The sequence below is a fragment of the Emydura macquarii genome, unplaced genomic scaffold (genome assembly GCF_026122565.2).
Source record: "Emydura macquarii macquarii isolate MOO-44397 ecotype Brisbane River unplaced genomic scaffold, CSIRO-AGI_Emac_v2 contig_320, whole genome shotgun sequence".
Lineage (NCBI taxonomy): Eukaryota > Metazoa > Chordata > Testudines > Chelidae > Emydura > Emydura macquarii.
Genome location: NW_027130457.1, coordinates 11737571 through 11756493, shown reverse-complemented (window position 1 = coordinate 11756493; position 18923 = coordinate 11737571). Strand labels below are relative to the sequence as shown.

Below are 18923 nucleotides of genomic sequence, written 5' to 3'. Positions count from 1 at the left end.
ACAGTATAAAATCAATGTCACATAAAACAAAATACAGAGAAATTGTACCACCAAAGACACCTCAAAGGCTTCAAAAGCAGTGCCCTTTTCTACTAGTTCTTTCAACATTTTCAGAATCAAAAATAGGGAAAGAAATTGGGAAAGCTGAGGTTAGTCCTGCTTTGAGCAGGGGGTTGGACTAGATGACCTCCTGAGGTCCCTTCCAACTCTAATATTCTATGATTCTATGATTCCTAATCAGGTGAAAAGGCCATCCTCATCTACCTGCTGACATTGTCGGTTACTCTTTTATTCCTTGCTTCCTCTCTTTTCCAGGGACCTGTGATTGTGCTCTCATAGTTCTTGTTCTCTGTTGCTGACTATTCCTTGAGAGTCCTTTTTACTGGTTCCTTATTTTCCCCTTCTTGTAACTTATCCATTGCTGTCCTTCAAGATTTTGATCACATTCCTAAAGTCTTCTCCAAATATCCTCTATCTATTGTGACAGTGCCAGACTTGATGGCTACAGGAGAGTAGTCGAGGGGGTCTATATTAGCCCCAGAATGAACAAATCCTTGTTCCCTGGGTGATCCAGCTGGGGCTACTCCGGGGCAATTAGGCCAGCTGAGGCCAATCAAGAAGCTTGCCCCAGCAGTTAAAAGCCTCCCTGTCAGGCAGACAGGGGCAGCTGGAAGGGAGTTAGGAGAAGGAGCGGAGCGGAGCGGAGCGGCTAGGCTAGGCTAGGCTAGGCTAGGCTACAGGACTTGGAGCAACCACTGCCACATATTACAACCCCAAAGGTACCTGTCTGGCTATGGCCAGGGACCCAAGGCACAGGCCTGAGGGAGAACCCCTCCCCACCCAGTTCCAGGAAGCAGACTGCAAGCAGTGGGGCCAAAGACAGGTGACCCAGGGAAGGGAGTAAGTCACGGACTGGGCAGTTTGAAGACTACTCAACACAGGGTCCCTGGGTCGGGGCCCGGGGCAGAGGGTGGGACCGACCCCCCCATGCTCCCACCCAGGCACACCATAGTTGTGGCCGAAGAGGGCACAGTACCCATGAGAGGGCTAAACTAGCCGCCCGTGCCACACTATAGATAAGCTTATCTGTTTCCACCAATTCAGCTATGACCTCTGTGCAGATCCTTAGTCTCTACCCTCAAACTCTTTCTTTATCATCATAATGTAACTCCACCATCTTTCCTACCTCCAAAGTTCAGAGGCACAATATCACCCTCAACTCGGCACTCTCTTTTTCACCCTACTCTCAAGTTCTTGCTAGTCTTGTCATTTCTTCTTGTATGACACCACCAAAAGCCATCTTCACCATGCTATACTGGGGCTTTGCACTAATGGTAGTTCTGTAGAAATGATAAACTGATTGTTTTGTCTATGTTCCTAACCAGAAACCTCAGCTATTTTTACTGTATTCCCTGTACATTCTGTGTCTCCTTCAAAAGGGAAAGAACCAGTGTATGAACCCCTCCTTTCTGCCCCGCATGCTGGACACAGGTGCTGAGAAATGTGCTAAAGTAATGAACCTACACCTATTCCTCTCTGGGTTGGGCATTTGCCCTATTTTGCTTATGTGGGTCTGGAAAACTCCCGACACAAAACCCAATTACACATACAGGAGTTTTGTAACCATTTATATCAAAGAATGTTAGGCAAGGGAATGGGACAGACCAACAGGTCAGAATGGGGCTTGGAAACTGAAGGGAATTCAACAGCAACAGTGAAACAACAGCACAATCCCTTCCCCTACCTCATAGGTGCCCCAAACCTTCACCCCCCACCTGCTGCCTCTAATCCTACCGGTGGTGCACACAGGTGAGATGCGCTAGCCTCTGGAAAGGCTGATCCTCGGGTAGCTGCTCAGTCTGTGCCTCCAGCCTGCAAGGTGTAAGTTGCTCCCCAGTCTTCTCCTGCCCTCGGGACACATGCAAGTCTGAATCCACAGTACTCATCACCAGCCCTATTAAGCTGTGTTCATCACAGTCCTTTCCATGGATTCACGCACACCCCACCCAGTGCAATACAGTTCTACCTCCTCCCCCGACATACACTACACTGCTACAGACAAGATGGTGCCCATCCTCCAGCTGTTCCCAATTGTCCTAAAATCCTCCAGCTTCTTGCCCCTTTCAGTCATTGAGCCTCCACCACTTCGCTGTTAGCACTTAGGTGCCACCTGCTGACTCATTGCAACAGTTTGTATTAAGGCTATGTGAATTGTAATTAATTTAGTGCCAATATGGGCCAAAACCCATTCATCATGAAAGAAAATATCTCTGAATGCAGCACAGAATTTCAAATTACATTATGGCTGAAGAGGTTTTCAAACAATATTCCTGCCAACAGAATGAGATCCTGTGCCCTCTTTGATGAGTATGAGACACTCACAAGTGTGAGCAAGGGTTGCAGAATCAGGCTTCTCAGCCCAAATGACCTTGCGTTTAATCAGAGATATTGTTACAAAATTTACCTATATTACAGTTTTTCTGACAAGCTATGAGAAAAAAAGATTAAAAAAACAAACAAAAAACCCAACAGCTATGAAGTGTATAAATACAAGTATTTTGATCTAGCTAATATAATAGTGCATTACTAAATATTAACTAAGCATGTATGAACTTCCCCGAAATGTTGATCTGGTAAACAAAATATGAGGATGTGCTTTGTGTAATGGACATTTTTAGCCAGTAAAACACACAAGGGAAGTGTAGGGAAAGCTGATGAGTTCTCAAGCAGCATTTTTCTTTCTTTGACTGTCTGTAAATTTTGATTACTATAAATGGAAATATTTTTCTTCAGTGTGTTTGTGGAGGGGGAAAAAGATGTTTACCGAGATTTACTGATAAAAATCTAATCCTTCCAAGCCTAAATTTAAGTATCGGTTGCACTATCAATCCTAAAACAGTTTGACCATACTTGTCAATTACAAGTATTGCTTAAAAAAATAATAAATCCACATTTAAGTGAACAAATATTTCATAACTCTGTAACACAAACAGATTTAATTTAATTCCAAATTAAAACACTGTGAAATAGACAATCCCTCCACCATCCAACCCCCACCACCCCGCTCCCCAGGAAAAAGCCAAAAAAAAAACCCCAAACCACATAGATAGGCTGATACAGGACATAATGAGCCATAAATAAATAATAATATAATAGTATGACTCACAAATCTATAAAACAGACCAGCCTACACTTTTACTATATGAAGCTGTTAAAAGAAGGATGTTCCTTCAAATCAGCCACACTTGGCAATACCTCCTGGTTTATTTCACTATCTCAGTACAATAAATTATGGTTAACTGGATTTAGTGCAGTTAAAATGTTCACTGTACTTGCCTAGAAAAGCCCACCCCTCCCTAACATAAATAGAACAACAGTTTATTGGAAATAACTGAATAGAATAAAGTCACAAATACAAGGCTAAACAAACTCACTTTATTGAAAGCTATAGCTTCCATTTGGTGAACTATATGTGAGCAGTCATATGGAAGCCCTCTCTTGGCACTGTTTAAGATTTATTGCTATTTCTTTCAGTTGCATCTGAAATTTCCTTATACTGTAGGTGATTTTCACCATATTTTTAATTCGATTTATTCTAATTACAAGCAAAATGCTAACAGCAAAATAACAGGCATATGTACATATAATAGGAGTCTTGTTATCAAATGTAGATAGAATTGATGCTTTTAAGGCTTTCTGATGAAGACACTGTTAGAGGGTAAAACCTCTCTCTCAGAATTTAGACACTATCACAGTGGAGATACCTCAGCTTGATGAATCATAAATTAACTAGAAATTAACTTGGAAGACTGGGTGGTTTTAGGCAGCCTAATGTCACTAACCAATGGGAAGAAAACTCACCTGGATAGACATCCTATAGAAATCTACAAGACATTCAGTGAAATTCTTTGCCTGTTATTGCACAGGATGGAGGAGGAGGAATGTTAGAACAAAGCAATTATCTGATAATCCATCATCCTAGGGAGTTCTGCAATAACTGTTAACTACTTTAGTACAGACTATAATATTTTGGCCAGAATACTAGTGCAAAGACTAGAAGAAGACCCTCCCCATGTTAATTCTTCCAAATCATGCAGGATTTTACATAAAATAGGTTTATGACAATATTTTAAAGCTTCTAATCTATTTAATAAACTTGAACCACAATAAAAGCAACCTAATATTAGCCCTCGAGCAGATTTCCTAAACAGGGCACCACATTTAAAGATACGATAGAGGATGGCGCTTATTCTCACTGCTGTTGAATATATAGTCCTGAACCTACCAATCCGTGCCATCAAAATAAAAAAATGTCAAAAGCAATCAGATATGGAAAAAAGGCATATGAGGAAAGAGTTCATACAGTTAATATCCTCCTATATGCTACAGATCAGTGTAACACAGTGCCAAGACTATTCAACCTTATTAATATCTTTAGAAAAATATCCATTTATAAAATGAATTAGGACAAGCCAGAGATCAAGTTTACTTCTTTAAATACTATAGCTGAGGTTCTCTCCTCCTATTCTGCCCACTTCGCACCACTCAGGCAGAACACAATGGTGGAATCTGCCTTAACTGGTCAGCTCAGAATTTCCCCATATACGAGAGCTCTCAGGTGGCATAAAATGGCATAGCTGGCATTTGCATCAATTGTTCTGGCATAGTGGATAGAAGGGGATGTGTTCGGAGCAGATGGAGCATGCCTATACTACACCATTTCACAATAGCCACAGCATCCCATGGAAATCATTGCCAGTGGGCCTAAATTACAGCAGCCTCTAAGATGCTATAGTTTACATTGATGGGCTGGCACAAATGACACCAGATGGGGCAGGCCCAAGCCCTCTCCCCATGAGCAGGGCTTGCCCAAGCCCGACCGCCAGAGGCTGACAGCCCGAGCCCTGCCATACAGAGACTGGTGTCACTGGTGTCACTGCTCGCCACCCCAAACATTCCTCCATTCCCCTCCTACAGGGGCACACCCCACTATTTTGGCAAAACTGGGCATTTGTCCTGTTTGCTTTTGCAACTGATCATCAGTTGGCAAGAGCAAACGGGACAAATGCCCAGTTTTGCCAAAAAAGTCGATGGGACGTATGGTCACCCTATCAGGGCGCTACACGCAGATATCAACCTATATTAGGTTGTGTGGCCAGTGTGGGGAGGAGTTAGGGAACAACTGCTCTATACAGCTTATTCTTCCTCTTATGCAAACTGAAATTCCTGTTTTAAAAATGGGGGTTAGTTAATAGATGCCCACCCTTCAACACTACATGACTTCTGGATTATTTTGTTCCTTTCCATACATTTTCATGCTGGAGGGGAACATATCACTCTTCATCAAATAAGTTTAAGGATATAATTAAATTAAACTGAGATTTCATATTCGTCTTTATGAAAGTTGATCTGGAATGGTGGGAACAATTTAAGTTGACCCTCTGGGATAAGGAATATGCCATAAATATTAATATGAGTCAGATGAAGAGAGCTTGGTGCAAAGGGAAGGAGCTGACAGAAATTCCCTGAGATAAGAATATGCCAAGTAAACTAAAGAGCAAAGTGGATATATAGGTTGGAATGCTGGCCAATGAGGAGCAAAGAAAAAAAACTACTTCACATTGCTGAAATGAGAATGCTCAGGTGGATGCTGAGTAAGACAAGAGCTGGCAGGCTACGCAGTGAAACGGTGTGAGCCCAATGCAGGTAGCTCCATCATGGAAAAGCTGAGGGAATAGCAACACGATTATGAGAGATGACAAGAGATGGGATATGTTGGCCAGAGAGCACAACGATCTGGTAGTCACAGAACAAAGACCACAAGAGGGATCCAGAAATAGGCGGTTCGCGACGCTGAAAGAGGACATGAAGGAGGTCAGTGTCAGCTTGGAAGACTCACTTCACAGGAACACTAGCAGATGAAGAACAAGAGTCACTGACCCTGACTAATAGGAAAAGGCAAAGGAGAAAAAAATTAATATGCTTGCTGGGATACTGAATTTTGTTTTTTGGCTAATTCAAATCATCATATTTCCCTCAAATCAAACAGAACTCAAAACAAACAAATCCAAGAGTTTATATAGGATAAGAAAACACTGTCCAATAAATAGGCTGTATCACCAGAAACCTCACAGATCCCAGAGCCTACAGATGAGTTTGTGGGGTTTGCTGTGGGTTCCAAAAGAGAGGGAGAAGAATATAGCAGGACTCCTGCTGCAGGAACATTAAGGACCTTGTCCCCTCTTCTCATGTTATTGGAGGGGAGATTTTTGGTAAATATTAGATTCCCAAGTGAGAGAACCTTGTCCATGATTTTGAAATGCCTAATCAGATCAATGGAGAAGACATTAGGAGTCAGTATGTGAAATATAATGCTGACGGGAAAAATATAGATCAGAATATGCCATATAAGTAAATCAACCAGAGCTCTTAGGTTGAAGTTGATAGAGCAAAAGATAATATATCGGACATATTGTATCCCAACAAAACCAAATACATTTTACATGAGTAATATCAGCCTGTTATTAAAAGATGTTGGAAATGCTATCTGCTTTATAAACTATGTTCTCTTTTCTTACAAATCACTCAAGTCTTTAAACACCTATGAAAGTGTTTGTTCTTGTTGCATTGACACAATTTATATCACTATAGTAAAAATTGTGTCAGCACTTCCATCACAACAGGTTAAGACTGTTCCATGATCACAGATAATGATACTACATTGAAGATCAGCAAACAAAGCTATGAAATGGTACCGAAGTACCTACGGAAATAGTTAGCATCATCATAGTGGTGTAGTGAAGCTTAAATAAATTATTCTAAAGCACTCTGAAACCTTCTGACAAAAGTATTATATTATACAAGGTTTCCTCCCCTCAAGTGATTTTTAAACAAGCTAAGAATGGTAGAACCAGTTAAAGGAAAAGACTGGGTCTCAGAAAGGAAATAAATGCTACATTAAAGAAGCACATCAGACATAAACCAAAGTTGTCAACACAGAATGTTGTGATGCATAAATTCTCTCTAGAAGCTTGAAAAGTTTTTGTTAAATTTTGCAAAAATGTTCATCAGTTCTGGCTGAAGATAAGCTATCTTTCAATACCTTCAACATTTTCATACCTACCACATGCAACAAAATATCATATTCTTATACCATTTAATTTACCATTTTGAAAGAAAAATTTTATATTTTTGTGCTGCAAAATACCAACTGGACTACTGCTGTTAAATTCTCTGTAGCACACTTATTTAAGGGACAGATGTTTACAAGTAAACTGAGGGGACCTGGATAATTTTCTAAGTTATGCTGCTGATTTGAAGTGTGATCTTGTACATCTTGTTTACCTCACTGTATCTTTGTTTTACCATCTGTAAAACAGGACAATAACACTCACACAACTTTAAGTGCTCTAAAATCTACAGATACAAAGCACTATCAGTGCATGTTGTTGTTGTTACGTTAGAAGACTAGAATTTGACAGTAAAATATCAGCTGGATGGTAACCCTAGGTAGATGTGTTTTGAAATGCCTAGTGAAGAGCAGTGCTTGCAGCCCAAAAGTGAATGGCATTCATTATTTGTACTGTGTCACTGCCCAAAGGTCACAGTTAGGACTGTGGCCCCATTGTGCTAGGCACTCTACAAATATAGAAAGACACAGACCCATCCTTGAGGAGCTTACAATCAAATACAAATCAAGTACAAATGTGTGATAAAATGTCAGAGCTGAAGCTTTCAGATACAGTGGAATCTGTTTAAAGTGAACTTGGATATAGTTAAACCCCAGTTATAGTTAAATAAAATCAAATTCCAAATTGTTTCAATGCACTGCAATGTGCAAACCATAATTTAAGTTAGAGTGAATCTCTGCTATAATAATAAGAAGGTGAAATTGTTCCAGGAAAAGTGGCTTCACGGTCACAATATCTCAGTCTGAGCCCAGACTTCTGGAAAACCAGATCAAACATTCATGCAGGTACTGCAGATGCCAAATAATTATGAAGGGACTAATCTTGAAAATTGCAGCTGCTGATAGAGCTCATTGCCTAACAATGCAGAAAGAATCACACCCACTACTTCCTCCAGCATGCACTGCTAGGGGGAAAAATTATACGTTGTCTGGCAGAATCCAAGAGGATAATTTGAAGGAGAAAAAACCTGAGTATATATATCTTGAGGTTATGAAGACAGCGCCTGGTCATATGCAGCAGACTCCCATAATTGTACAGCTGAAGTAATAATGCCCAAACAAAAGGCCATTAAAATGTTCTGTGTTTAGCATCTAAGGCAGTTTTTATCTGAGTCAGTTTGTTCCACAAGCTGGTTTATCGACTTTGTTGGTTTAGATGCTGCAAAAATGTTTAAACAATGGAGTGTATCCACTTCATTTAAAAGATAGAAGGCCAAATTTTTCCCTGATATAACTCCACTGACTTAAGTGGAGTTACACCCAAAATGCATTTGGTCCAGGATCCAATTTTGGAATGGAGGGGTATTAGCCTTGCTTTTTGTTAAATGTATTAGTGAGCCTTTAAATATTTTATACTAATCTTTCCCCAAATATGTTGAAACCTTTTTTTGATGGCAAAATAAAGAATGTATAACTTTACAACACATAATGCAGTCAAATAAAAATTCATGATGATAAAACTGAAATCCTCAGCAAACATCACCTCAACCACACTGTCTCCACGTCCAACAGAACAGCTATAAAGTCCCCGAAATCCAACCAACCAGATAGTGATCAAATCAGCAGACAAAGGGGGTGCCATCCATGACAATGACTATGTCAACAAAGCCAGCCAAAAACTCTTCAGCACCACCTATTATTTAGAACTCAAAAAGACCCACACCACTGTTCACCCAGGAATTAAAGGATATCATCAAACGCTTCCCCAAACAACTCCAAGAGAAAAACTCTACATCCTCATTCCCCACAAACCCAGGACCTTCTACATGTTTCTCATGACCTTCTACATGTTAGGGACCTTCTACATGTTTCTCAAGATACGCAAACAAGAGAACCCAGACAGGCCCGTTATATCTGACCACAGTACTCTTACTGAAGGAATATCAGGATTCATAGAAACCATTCTCAAATCACTCACCACACAAAAGGGCCAGATTCCTCCAAGAGAAAACCAATTTCCTCTAGAAACCCAGCAGCACTAACAACCTCCCTTAAAACACCATCCATGCCACATGTCACCACCCTATACAGCAACATCCCTTACCATCATACCACCGCTGCCTGCCTCAAATATCTACAAAATAATGGACAACACACAGATATCCACCCCAAACTCATCTATTTCATCCTCACCCATAACACTTTTACATTCAATTACAAACACTTTATCCACATCATGGGAACATCCATAGGTACTAGGAAGCCTCTCCAACATGCCAACCTCTTCATTGGCCATCTTGAAAAAGAATTTTGTGACAAATACACCATGAAACCAATGATATACCTGAGATATAACAATGATATTCTCATCCTCTGGTCAGATGACCTAAACTCACACATAGATTTCCACCACAACTTCAGCAACCACCACCTACCCATCAAACTCTCTGTAGAAGACTCTCACGGGAGCATCAACTTCCTGGACACCACAATCAGCTTCAACAATCAAACCCTGCATACAAGTATATACTAGAAACCCGTGGCTCACCACACTTACCTTCACAAATCCAGTAACAACCCTAAACACACCAAGAAATCTGTTATCTACAGGTAGGCACTCAGATACCACAGAATATGATCCGAGAAGAAAGTCTGAAATACACACTTTAACCCACTTAAAACTGCCTTCACCAAACAAATAAACTCCACCAGAGAATTAGATTGCATCATGGACTGGGCAACCCAACTACACCAAGAGAACCTGACTCAATACAGGGGAGAAAAAAACAATTCCAATTGCATACCCCTAGTTGTCACCTACTACACCACATTGGAACCCATACGGGGTCTCAGTAAACACTTGAAACCCATGCTCGATAATGACCACATTCTGACAGAAATCTTTCCCAGCCACTGTCTTCTGGTCTTCATACAACCCACCAACCTTACTAAGCTCATCATCAGAAGCAAGCTTCCCAGAGACCAGTCTATGTTCAGACTGACGGTGGCAAAATCGCCGCTGCCAGATCGATCTTTCTTGATTGATTGAGCGGTCAGTGAGACCTGCTCAATCGATCAGAAAGTCGACTGAGTAAGTCCACCCCCTCAAGTAGCATAGCGCGGAGTTGATGGGAACACTGTTCCTGTCGTCTCAGCACAGTGAGAACAGTGCGCAGAAGGGAAGCAGAGCAATCGACGTCAGTTAAGTAGTTTGCGTAACTCCCGTCAACTTCCGCCAAATCGTGCAGTAAGTGTGAACCAGCCCCAGGACTCACCAACTCAAGGCAGTACCAGACCCTGCCAAAAAAACAGACACAAAACTTACAGACATATTCTACTACTATGATGATCAATCCCCCCCACACTTTCAAGATCCATGGTGTGACACTAAGCATTCCTGCATTCTTACCCTGCACATTATTGTAACGATCTTCATACAAAATATGCCTTGTAAGGTATCATTTGAAAACTAATATCTCACTCATTAATGTACTTGTGCAATGTATATATATATATAGTGGGTATTAAGAGATATGGCAATATGCTAGAATTATGACTAAAATGTGTTTAAACCACGCATTCCAGGAGATCTGCACTAGACAAAGGAATGTGTTTTCCCTACTTGGGAGTTATTTCCAAAGTACTTTGGAAGACAATGAGAATATATTTACATATCATGTAAACAGACCCATCAAGCTAACAAGGGGGTGGAGGCAAACCTCACACTAACAAATGGGAGAGAAGACAACATGGTGTTTACACCCAGTATGAGAGAGAACCTTGGTCTGGTTTTACTTTCCAAAGAATACATTTCAAATCTTTTCTCGTCTATAAAGATGGGGGAGGGGGAAAATGAACCACAAATGATAAGCAACTGAATCAACTGATTGTATATAATATTACTGTATTATAAAAGTATATAAAGTGAGGTATTTTATGAAAGCCTATGGCACACTGATGATTATTGTGAATTGTATGTACTAACACTGCATAAGGAATTATGGATACTTGTCGATATTAGGCTTTCCAATCTGTGACCAAACAAAAGGCAAAACAGGCTTTCTCCCTGACAGGAGAGAAGGCAGCTATTTACCTGTCTCCAACGTAAATTAAGCATGATGGAATCAAAACAATGGAAATCCAATTTACATACAGTAGGGAAGAGCAGCATGAGGTCATCCTGTCTTTTGAAATGAAGTCATTGAAGTTTGGAAAATATAGTATAAGCAAAGACAGAAGCCATTTTTGGCATGATTCATCACTAGACAGCCACCAGGGAACAGAGCTATTGCAAGCTGAGAATGATAAGTCCTCCATCCAGGGGGGAAATGAAGTCAATGGAAACTGAATATAGGTAACTATCTCCCCTCAGCCTTCTTTTGATTAGGCTAAATAAGCCAAGCTCTTTCAGTCTGCTCTTATAAAACAGGATTTCCATTCCTTGGATCATCCTAGTAGCCCTTCTTTGCACCTGTTCCAGTTTGAATTAATCTTTCTTAAACATGAAAGACCAGAACTGCACACAATATTCCACATGAGATCTCACCAGTGTCTTGTATAATGGTATCAACACCTCCCTATCTCTACTAGAAATACTTTGCCTGATGCATCCTAGGACTGTATTAGCTTTTTTTACAGCCACATCACATTGGCAGCTCATACTCATCCTGTGATCAACAAATATGCCCAGGTCCTTCTCCTCCTCTGACACTTCCAACTGATGCGTCCCCATTTTATTGCCAATTTTTTTGTTATTAATCATTAATGCATGACCTTGCACTTTCCATTATTAAATTTCATCCTATTTCTATTACTTCCGTTTACAAGGTCATCCAGATCTTCTTGTATGATATCCCGGTCCTTCTCTGTATTGGCAATACATCCAACTTTGTGTCATCCACAAACTTTATTAGCACACTCCCACTTTTGTGCCAAGGTCAGTAATAAAATGATTAAATAAGATTGGTCCCAAGACCGATCCCTGAGGAACTCCACTAGTAACCTTCCTCCAGTATGACACATTGTAGTCTCCCCTTTAACCAGTTCTTTATCCAATTTTCATATTAATCCCTATCTTTTCCAATTTAACTAATAATTCCCCATGTGGAACCATATCAAATACCTTACTGAAATCTAGGTAAATTAGATCCACTGCATTCCCTTTGTCTAAGAAATCTGTTATCTTCTCAAAGAAGATCAGGTTGGTCTGGCATGATCTACCTTTTGTAAAACCATGTTGTATTTTCATCACAGTATTCTGGTAAATTGATTGGGTTAAATATGTTAAATAAGGCTGAACAACCCGCATTATGAATGGATTTAAGTAAGAGAGGTTTGTGCAGAGCCTCTCTCACTCTCTCGCTGAAGCAGCTGGTGCTGTGCTGGTGCACTGCAGCTGAGCAGCTTTTGTATTCAAAATTCTCCTTCTCCTAGATGAGCTGCCAACCTGAGCTAAAGAGCTTCACCTCTCCCTGGGTGTAGTGACTGGCCAATGGCTGCATATACAATGTAGCTTGCCCTTATGAGCCATCACAAGGCATATGCTTCATTACCCTCCTCAATACTGATGTGTTCTTCCATATTCTCTGCCGATGAAGACTTCACCATGATCCTGGTAGGGAGGTTTAGCAGTTACTCACACTCCCCCAAGGTGTGACCCCAAGACTAGTAGAAGGCAGGAACATCTCACTCTTCCTGTACGGACCTGTCAAGTCTATCCACTAGGGATAAAGCTGAGCATTCATATCAGTAATTTAGTATGAAAAACATTACAAGGATGCTATAATTATCACCAAAACAAGCTCTATTAATTTAATTATGGTGAAACTTTCCCAACTCCCTAAGAGTTTTACCTCATAAAATGATTTTATTCCACTGTCAACATTTTCATCACCTATGAAGGCAGAGACTAGGTATGTCTTATCATCCATTCTAAAACAACAGATATTACCAGTAACTGACTGGGTTTGGCACCTGCAGATCTTCCCTCTAGAAGTTTGTGACCTGTGGTGAATATGGGACCAGACAGCTTTCATAAAACCAAAGTGCTATTTAATTTTGACAGTAGGAACAAAGCAGTTAGAGAAGAAGGATTTTTTTTTTAAGTTTACATGAATGTCTAGCTTAACTAAATCCTGGCCCTCCTGAGTTGGCAGCCTACACAATACACTAGTAGGTCTTGGGTGTCAGTCTGTTCCATCTGAATACCTCCCCAACAACTGCCTCCCCTTTGGAAAGGCAGTCTTTTTAACCCTGCCACTATTGTTTTGTTCTTGTCAGTTCCCAGATTTTTTGCTCTTTTAGACCAGAACACTCCAGTATGCTCTGCATCAGGTCAAGCCAGAAACTCACCCATTACCCTGTAACAACCTCCAAGTATTTATTGGGGAGGGGCTTATCTAAGCCATTCTTCCTGCTTTTTCCTCATAGCCCACTGTTAAACAAAACCAATATATTTATACAGTAACCATCCCAATAACCAGGTCAGCACACAGTATTCATAAATTTTTACAGAAGAGCTCCATCACATCTAACTCAAGTGAATATTGTGCTATCTATAGAGCCGAAAAAAATCTGTCACTGATATTGCATTATTTGTACACCCAAACTACATAGATTTCAAATGGGAATGTGTGGGGGCACAAAGAAAGAAGGTTATTTAGCTTGAACATGCAAACACAGTGCAGCCTAAGCAGTTTACAATGACTCACCTATTTGTCTTAGATTTTGAGTCAGAGAAACACATTGTGCTCTTAAAAGCATTCAGACAGAGTTGGTAAAAAATTTCATTAAAAACGTTTTGATGAAAAATGTCAGTTTTTCAAGAACAAAGATTTATACGTAAAATATTGGCTTTTTCAAAATTTTTCAATTTTTGTTTTAAAAAAAAAAAAAAAAAAAAAAAGTTGAAAAACCTAAAATATTCACTCAGTTTTCCAAAAACAACAATTTTTCAGGTTTCAGGTCTCTTGTTTCCTCTTGTTCTCTCCCTTTTTTTCCCTCCTCTGTTTTTCAGTGGCAAAAGGAGAATAGAAAACAATCTTTAAATCTCTGCTATTACATATTTCTAATCAAAATAAAGCCAGATCCAGATGGAAATACAAAACTGAACCGACTTTTTCCTTCTATTTTCTATTATATTACATATATTGCATATCAAAATAAAGAATGATTAATCAGATGATTCCTGGGAAATGCATCCTGTTTATGGTATTAACTGTATCACATACAAAGGACAAGATGTTTGTCAGCCCAGATATAGAATAATAGAAATGTAGGTCTGGAAGTGACCTCAATAGGTAATGTAAGTCAGTCGCAGTGCTGAGTTAGGACCAGGTAAATCTAGACTTCCTTGACAGGTTTCTGGCCAACCTGTTCTTAAAAACCTCCAATGATGAGGATTCCACAGCCTCCCTTGGTTTCAGAATTCTATTCCAGAATTTTAATTATTCTTATAGTTAGACAGTTTTTCCTAATACCTAAACTAAATTTCCCTTGCTGCAGATTAAACCCATTACTTCTTGACATACCTCCAGTGGACAGGGAGAGTAATTGATCATGATCCTTTTTATAACAATCTTTTACTTATTAAAAGACCTTTATCATGTCCCCCTGCAGCCTTCTTTTTTCTAGACTAAACATTCCCAGTTCTTTTAACTTTTCCTCATAAGTCATGTTTTGTGAACTCTTATCATTTTTGCTGCCCTCCTCTGGACTTTCTTCAATTTGTTCACATCTTCCTTAAAGTGTAAAGGCAGTGCCCAAAACTGGACACAGTACTCCAGCTGAGGCCTCACCAGTGCCAAGTAGAACAGGACAACCTCTGTTTGCCAGAAGCTGAGAATGGGGATGGATCACTTGATGATTACCTGTTCTGTTCATCCCCCCTGAAGCACCTGGTATTGGCTATTGTTGGAAGACAGGATACTGGGCTAGATGGACTATTGGTCTGACCCAGAATGACCACTCTTATGTTCTCAGGTTCTTATGATAACTTCCTGGGTGCAGGTCTTTAATTGACAAGCCGCAAGTTAAAAAGCAGTCACACTATTATTCAAGGTTTATCAATATTAACAAAAGCTATAAGAGTAAGTGAAAAATCAGGATCAACTTGAGTTTTTCTCTACAGATCAGACAGCCTACCAGGTTACACCTTTGGAGATGAAAAATTCCTCCGTTTTGACAGCAGCAGTTGACTGTAGAGGGCAAAATGACAAATCCCTTTTGCAGACATGTCACATCTGCCTAGTGAGGTGTAGATTGTCAATAAAAGTAACCTCCTGCCTCTTCCCCAAAAAATCACTTTCAGGAAAATGTGTACAATCATCCCGGTTTAGCCATCCACCTAATGCAGCTAACCACACATTATGAACTCTGTAGGGAGGTATGGTCTACTGCTTTTGACACATTCCCCCATTCTACATTTGTCTATTTTTCTGTCAAGCAGACTGTGCCAGCAGCCTTACTAGTACGGCTTTGTTCAGCTCTGACTCTTGCTGTTGTGACAAAGCTTTAAAGAATGGAGGAGAGGGAAAAAGTTAGAATGGCAGCATAAACTCTGCCCCCCTCAGGAATGTACTGTATGGAAACTGTCACTGCACAAACAACATCTTCATTTGCACCAAGATCACCAAAGGGAGCTCCTCTGTTCACTTTCAATTTATTTCTGCAGGCACATTGCTTCTAATGTGTGGTCCACTTTCTAAAAGCAGAAAACTGTATAAAGATGCCAAAACTGTCCCCTTGGTATCAACAAAGGGAAAGAAAAGTTGCAGCCCTGATAAGAATTGCATTCAAATCACAGCAAGCATTCCCACCAGCCTCCACAAAAACAAACAAGAAAAAAGAGACTGGAATTCATTCAGCCCCAGCTTCAGTTGCACAATACCTATAATTGCTCCCAATGGACTAATGAGGAAGCCAGCTCTCCGTCTCACAGGAAATGCTAACAGCCACTCGGAAATAAAAGACACTTGGTGCTGTACCGCAAATGAAGCCAGCTCTTAAAAAAACAGGAGTATGGGCAGGGGGGAGGGGGAAAAGCTATTATGAATGTGAGGCTTTCAATTATTCCATTATATGACAAGAATAAGGTTAATCAACTTTGTCTTTCTGTTGGAGCACTGAGCATTTTTAAACTGAACTGTTGCACACAGGATGGATATATTTTATATATTATATTTATAAGTCTAACCAAATATTGTGAGACCAGCCAAAACAAATGGCCAATGGAGGAAAAACCAATTACTGCTTGGAAACAGCTTTAGGTGGGTGTTCCCAAGCTGCTCCATTGAGACAAGTTGCATTATTCTAACTGCTTATTTACTCATCCAGTTTAGATTTTTAGGCTTAGATCAAATCTAATTACTACCTTGTAAACAGTAGATTACTAATATTTTCACATAAGATTATCTGCATTAAAATTCACTATGATGTAAATGTCTCATCTTGTTTGATCTTCCCCCTTGACTAAGGCCATGTCTACAGGACCACTTTTGTCGCTATAATTTATGACCTTCAGGGGTGTGAAAAAACACCACCCCAATGACATAAGTTACACACAGACAGACGTGCCGGCGTGGAGAGCATTGCATTGGCGGGAGAAGCTCTCCCACCGATGCGGAGGTGGTTTTATTATACTGGAAGAGCTCTCTCCCGTCAGCATAGAGTGGTTATACAAGCGATCTTACTGCAGTGCAGCTGCATCAGTACAGCTGTGCCGCTGTAAGCACACTAGTATAGACATGGCCTAAGAATCATATTGCAAAATCTTTATACTTAAATTCAAGAGCTCATAATGGAAATGATTGTCTCCTTTCAGTGCACATGACATTCTTGAACCTTTTAGGTTTATGGCGCATATAGTGAAAATGGTGGAAAACAGTATCTTTTAAAACACAATTCACAATAACCAGTTCTCCACACAGGGACTAATCTAGTAAAAACTGGGATTCATGGCTTCACTGCTAACAGGATGCTCAAAATTTTATTGCACTTTTTTAATGTTCTAATTTTATAATGTAAACCAGGTTTTGCTTCTCTATTTTGGTTGAGTACTATTCTTGATATAATGAATGATTAAGACCAAGGGACAATGTCCCACTACACTTGTCATAGTATTTTTATAACCAGTAAAGCTGTTAAGATTGAACTTTCAAATACCATAGCAACTCATCTGTAGCTCTTCTCAACATATTTTTAATGCACCAGGTATTGGATGGGAAAGAGTTCTCTTGATCAAACGTTCACAGTGAAAATTAATGTTAAATGTTAGCATGTTACCTTGCATGCTGCAAGCTTTTGGTTCGCTCACCTGATTTTGGCAACAATTTAACTTGTTCTTGCAATGCATTTGAAAAAAACTACTTTTAGGTCTTGGGTTACTAAAATAAAACAAAGGATGAATTTATTTTTAACAGAGAAAAGGATCAAGTCATAAAATTAAAACCAACAAAGGCTACAAGTACAAAAAGATTCTTTAAAATGATGGCAACACATTTTACACTGCCCCTCATTAAGGGCCTAAGGAAATGTCTTTTCCATCCACAAAAGGAATTACAAGCCATATCCACTTTCACAAATTAATGACACACAGAGATTTCTAACACCCTTTTTTCCTCTTACTACCATTTAGTGTGTCACTTTTAGCATTAATGAATGAGTGATCAGGAGTAAAAATACTTCTGACCACAATATATTATGAATTTATTTTACATGGTATGTCCTGTTTGGCACAATGCACTGATAGAGATGCATCCCATTTGACTAACCTTTAATTTTCATTGAATACAAGATGAATCACTATGACCCTCAAAACTGAAACATCTTAATATATATCCTGAAATATCCTAATATCACACTCACTGATCAAAATAGTTCCAATCACTACATAAAATTGAAGATATTTCATCCTAACAAAAGAAATAATTTGGAAGGTTGGCAATGGTCACAAGATAATTGAACTCTGGGGATTAGGAACACAAAACTGTGCTTCATCTCTCCTCATATGTCAAGGATGTGATTATTTCAAACTAATCACACCTTTTTCATGTTTTCTTCCTTAATTAACACACTGTCAGCTTTTTATAGAGTATAAAACAGGAAAATGTTATCAGAGTCAAACCCCCCAAACAAAAATTTAAGCCATATGTGAGAATGTTAAAACATTCATACTACTGTTATTTTTTAAAAATAGAAGTGTAACTATACTGTAATATGCAACTGCTGTAATACTTGCTGGTGTGGTGTGGTACAATAGTTTTATCAGTATGAGTTTAGTACGGTCACATTATTCAGACAAAGCCATGAGTTACGAAAGTCATCTCAGACAAGTGCTCCTAAATATCTGTATATATTGGGGGGGAGGGGGGAGAAACAGCTATTTTAAAATTCTTTGATACAGTTTTTTAAGTGTTATTGTGAAGTCAGGTGCCTTAGAATCAATTGTACAAGTCTCTGTAGGAGAAAAATGTTGTAATTAATACAGTTTCATAAACCTCTAAAATTACTTTATTTTTTCATATATAATAATGCTGTGATGTTATGGTCCAGTATCTCAGAACCTGCCAAGATGTAAGTTTATCCCACTGGTAAACTAGGAGTCTCCTCTTTTCAGTGCTATAAAGCACTTGTTTCTAGGTATGATGAGTCAAAAAATACCAGACCTTAAATCTCTCACTTGTGAAGGACTGAATATTACATTTTCTGTTACCAAACATGCCATTGATAAACAGCACACACAGATATCATCTTGTAGAAGTGGAACATCTGAATGAGAGCAACTATTAGACAAGCC

General features: G+C 39.5%; 1 protein-coding gene across 3 annotated transcripts in view; it reads right to left on the bottom strand.

Moving 5' to 3' along the window:
- The window catches only part of SEMA5A (semaphorin 5A), a 546230-nt gene that overhangs the window by 416740 nt on the left and 110567 nt on the right, over window positions 1–18923 (bottom strand). The window lies entirely within an intron of this gene.